At 37.5% G+C, this 5533-nt stretch overlaps 1 pseudogene; it reads right to left on the reverse strand.

Annotated features, from left to right (window-relative positions):
* Nucleotides 1-3278: 3278 nt before the first annotated feature.
* Nucleotides 3279-4046, reverse strand: LOC122079908 (annotated as a pseudogene).
* Nucleotides 4047-5533: the final 1487 nt, after the last annotated feature.

Below are 5533 nucleotides of genomic sequence, written 5' to 3' on the forward strand. Positions count from 1 at the left end.
TATACAAACGATCCTAATAATCCTTTAGCGAAAAAACAAAGCAATTTGTGAAAAGGCATTTTACAACGTCTTGATTAGAAAATTTTTTCATTAGCCACAGCCAACTAAGGTGGGGAAGGTGGGTTGGGAGTAGAGGGGATTTGTGATATGAACATTGCAAAGATCATTAAATAAATTTGGTGGAACAGAGCAAAGAAAGAAAGCTTGATGGTTGATTGGGTGTATTACAGATATTTGAAAGACGGTCTCAAGAGATCTTCAAGAGGTTTGGGGTAAACTTGCAACCATCAATAGATTACCCTTTGGGGAAGAAAAATAAAATAGTGTGGTCGACTTAAACCGACTCATTTAAGCCTGATACTACTTCTCTTTTTTTTAATTTTTTTTAATACTATTTATATTTAGTACTAAGGCTATGTGATATGTACAGTTGAGATGGTGATGATTGTTATATGAACATTTATTTTTTTTAAGCATAATTTAATTGATTTAAACTTGCTCAACTTGGGTTGTGTAGGCATGGTTTAATTGATTTGAGTTTTGCTGGGTTAAAGATTGAGTATCTTAGTCTTTACCCATCTTTGGCTTAATCCATTCTAACTATGGGATATTTTTTTGCTATGCCCATCTTTGTCTCATTTAATTGGTATTCCTTTCAAGCACATTTAAAAGACCAAATTTAAAGAGGACACGTTTAAATTTAAATAGGTTTATCACCCTGTTAAGACCCGTTTATAGCAGCCTGATTAAACTGGCTAAATAGGTGTTCATGGTGCAGCCCTAGAAAATTGGTCGAGCCCAATTAAGCCCAACCAAAATCGACCTGCCCGACCGATTGACACCCCTACCATATTTGGAGAGAAAGGAATGGAAGAAATTTTAGTAACAAAAATAGGACAAGGAGAGCTGAAGAGGTCTACCCTCATAATTCAAGATTAATAGAAAAATGGGGTGTATCTATGATTCTGATGCAGTAATATTTTGGATGAAGTGAGTTAGAAAGAGCTGGTCCATGACTCAAAAGAGCTCCTTTTGATCTCTGTATTTTGTTCCCTTGTGTATTCCGGTTTAGTTTGTTGGGAGTCCTCCAGTTAATTCTAGTTCTTGGAGCTCTCTCCCGTGTATATTAATTTTTCTCTTCTCTTTTAATAATAGATAGAGAAAGGGTTGGGCTTACCTCCAGCTTGCCAAAAGCTAGCAGCATGCATCAATGGGAAGATGGGATAATGCTGGGCATGGGCTTCATTTCACAAGAGACGGAGCCTACCATTGATCTTATATGAGGGTGTGGACTCGTAACCCTTATTGTACGGTATGATTTTACTAGCTATGATTCGATGGATCGATCCAACTTGAAGGTGTACTATCGTCTTGTTGAGAAAATATTGTGAGATTTGAGGTTTTACATTATTTTAGAGTTTCTAGGGGAGTTTTCTTACCGTGAGTTTAGGTATTCTTGAGAGATCTCTGTTGTTATCTTCTTTCAATATGGTGAATCACCTTCTTCTTCATCCAAGGACGTAGCACACCACATTATTGTATGAACCTCGTTAAATCTTTATGTTTTACAAGTGAATCTGTGTTTGTTTTCTTTGTATTTACTGGTGTTTATTGTAACAATGTAACCACCCTTTTTTAAAAGATATTACCCATCAGAAAAAAAAAATAAAGAAACCGAACACATAGAGGATTCAAGCTACTCTCTCATCGTTGCCTTTTGGATAGCTCTAAGAAACCATGGAATGTGAGTTGAAGAATGAATATTATGAAATTTTCATCGATCCTCCAGCATCTCTAAAGCCATTGTGTGATGGTCACCATCAAACTCAATCCCCTCTAATAAGTTAAGAATCTCATGTAAGATTTCCAAATAGGTGGGCTAGCATATATTCCAAGACTTGTTTTCAAAACCAGTTTAGTGGTGTTGACTATAGATAGAGTAAACAGAAATAATTCAATAATGGTAAGTGATATCTATGCAGATATTGGATTTTATTAGCACACCTTAATGGTATGAAATATATATTATTATGTATGGACCTAAGGTATTGTTTCCTTAGTGGGAAGGAAACCCTAATTTTATTGCAGGGTTGGTCCCTACCCTCACCCCTATATATAGTTATCACTGACCCATTATGTGATGCTAATGACCTAAAGCAAAAGGAAAAGAGGGTGAACCAGACCAACATTGATCGTGTTGTGCAAAAAGCATACGAGAAGACATTCAGGATGTGTAATTCTTCAGCTATGGATTCAGGTATGCCTAAAACATGTCTTTGTAGTGTTTATCGTACATGTTCGTCGATCTCCATGAGCCGTTTCCGCATTTATTTTCTATTATCTCAATCGCCTCATCAAGTGTAGACTTTGTGTCATCTGCCTCAAGCATTCTCTTCACTGTTTCACTCATGTCATCGCAAACATTATCCTTCGACTTCTTGGATGACAACCCAAAGGATATCTTGCTCTTTTGTTTCCTTTTTTTCTTATTTATATCTGACAACTCAACCGTTATGACAGCCATCTTCGTATTGCTCATCGTAATCCAAATTTACTGCACTATTGGAAGTCGATACCGTATTGCTGACGAAGTGGATAGATATCCTCATTGATGAAAATTGTAACGTCACCATTAATAACAACATCCTTTGATAGGAGATAGGATTCGTTGTTCGTTCGATCACCTAGTTGTACAAGTCAACATCCAACATCTATCCCACCTTCTGCCATTACAAGGATAAAGAGCGGTATATTTGAAAACAAATAGGACATGTGTTGGATGTTGACTTATATGACCAAGTGAATCGTACAAGCAGCTGATCCGTGGACCTTGAAGAGCTCCCGTAGTTCTTTTCATTATGCAACTAGTCATACTTGAAGTGCCTCCCATGGATATGTTTTTTGTAATTTCATGACACAACTTAATATATCCAAAATATTTATAAGGAATAAACTACATAAGTTTGACATGCTATTTGATGAATTAGTATCTTCACATGAGCATTCTAATGTCCTTCACTAGGTGGATCCATAGTCTCCAACTCGTTGTACCACCCCTAATCACTAGTTTTGTTTTTGGGAAATTATCTGGTACCACTCCTAAAATTGAAAATAACTTGGAGTAACATCCAAAAATGAAAATAATGTCCAGTAGACCCTTCACTATTATAAAATTATATCTAAAAAACTCATTCCGTTAGTTAAAGGCGTTAAGTGACGACATCATTAGTCATTTTTTCATTAAATGGCCAATCTAACCTTATGACTATGTTAAGTTACTATAATGACCTTCGTCTCCAATTAGTAAAGCAAAGTTTGGGAAATACTTTCCCAAAATCGACAACTGCTGCTCTAATATCCTTAACCTTTGGTCGCTGTTGCGCTGCTCTGCTCCGTTCACCTGCGAAGACTAAACAAACGAGGAGCTCAACACCATGAACAAAAAGAGCATGGAGGGTGGTGGTCCATCGCATTCGACGAGCTCTTATGCTTCTTTTGGTAGGAAACCTCGATGATAAGAATCTTGATCTCAGGAGGGTTTGGGGTTGGAAAGAAGTTGAAGAAGAAGTAGTAGTTATAGTAAATGCAGAAGAATCTAGTGGTTATTGTTGCTGGACAAAAGTGAAGGAAGGAAGGTTATGGTACACAGGAATCCCTCTTATGGGTCTTAAGAATCCAAGCTCTTGGTGAAGTTCTTGCTGTTGTTGGTGATGAAGAACTTGATGTTGTTGCCTTTGGTTTTGTAGTAGTGGTTGATGAATAAGATTGCTACCATGGCCATGGCCATGCCGAAGAAGATGATGAAGATGGTTGGAGTTAGAATTTGAAGAGGAAGAAGAAGCCCTTGGATTCACCAAGGAAAGCTTGAAAGAGGGATTGGGTTTCGCCATCATCGTCGTCGAACCAATGGTGTTACTGGAATCTAAAGCTCTCCTCCATAAACCAAAATCCATCTCTTCATCTGTTTTCCTAGAAGATGTGGTGGATTTGGTATTGGGAGGACTAATTTGAAGATATAAATCAGGTTGTGCAGGGAAAACCTCCATTATATGCACGAGGGAACAGATAATTCTGAAATCATTTTTACCCCTTTTTAAATTTCCTTCCCTCTTCTTCTCCTCAGCTAGCTAGCTTCTCTTCCTCCTCTTACCTCACTTGTGTATAGATGAGAAGGGGTATTGATCTTGGGCAGTTTCAAAGGTGTCAGTGATGTGATTTCATGGAAAATTTTGGGTTTTGTTCAGATGGGCTTGGTGCTAGGGGGCTATCCACAGCAGCTGATGCAAGCTGCTGCTATACCGGAGTTACCTCGCTGGAGTCGCCAAATCTACGCAACGTAGTTGCAGCCTTCTGTTAATGGTATACACCTCTAATATGGGAATAAGATGATCTCACCATATAATTAATAAGAAAAGCCATACTTATTACATAATAAATCGACATGCAATGGGTTAGCTTGTTGCAATGCTTAACAAGGATGGAGCATCACGCATGCTTAAACAGAAAGAGTATACTCTGCTCCCCAAGTGATTAAATCATCTCAGAAGACAAACCGACGTCTTGAAACTCTTCACTTTCAATAAAGACTATACGCTATACCCAAAGTTGAAAAGGGCCGCATTTGAGAGCTCTCTCTCTCTCTCTCTCTATAGCTTTCTTTCCATCTTCATATGTTCAATGTTTGAGTGAAAAATTTCATCAGAGGGCTTCACCGACTTGTGTTTTAGATTGCTGATTCAGGTTGGAGTTTTCCTTTTCATCGAGTGTAAGAAACTGTAGAATCGTTTTATCTCTCTCCATGCTATGCCGAAGTCACCTCGCCGGAGTCGCCAAATCTACGCAACGCAGTTGCAGCCTTCTGTTGTTAATGGTATACTCTCCCAGCTAAGGTCGCATCTGAGCACCAAGTGAGAGAGAGCATGTAATGGTTTGGAAGAAAATGGGTTTTTTTTTTCAGAGTTTACGTATAAGGATAAAAGGGACATTTCTCAATTTTAGTTAACGGTGTTATAAATTAGGGGTGCGGTAGACATTATTTTCATTTTTGGGTGTTACTCCAAGTAATTTTCAATTTTAGGGGTGGTACCAAATAATTTCCCTTTGTTTTTCAAAACATCCACGCATTCCACATAGATTTCAAAGTAGAACTATTTTTAATGTTCTTTTTTAGATTTATTTTTAAGTTGTGGCATGGTAATTTGTTTTTCGCATTTTTCCAATATGTTCACCTTACCATTTTTTGTGAATGTTGTATTTAGCTTATACATGAACACTCGAGAAATGCCGATGAATAATTTTACCATCTCATCAGTACAATAGTAGGTTTCTTTCGAAATATCAAAATCATGTTTAATTGTACCTACTTCAATCCTCTTTCATGATCCATCTAAAATAAATTCTCAACATCATTCTAATTCTTATCGTCAACTTCTTGCAAAGACTCTAAGAAATGTGATCCACAAAAGGTTAAAAAGAGGGGCTGCAAATTATCCATAAAATGGAGAGCATGGCTCAACTCCACGTCCACAACATA

The sequence above is a fragment of the Macadamia integrifolia genome, chromosome 5, assembly GCF_013358625.1.
Source record: "Macadamia integrifolia cultivar HAES 741 chromosome 5, SCU_Mint_v3, whole genome shotgun sequence".
Lineage (NCBI taxonomy): Eukaryota > Viridiplantae > Streptophyta > Magnoliopsida > Proteales > Proteaceae > Macadamia > Macadamia integrifolia.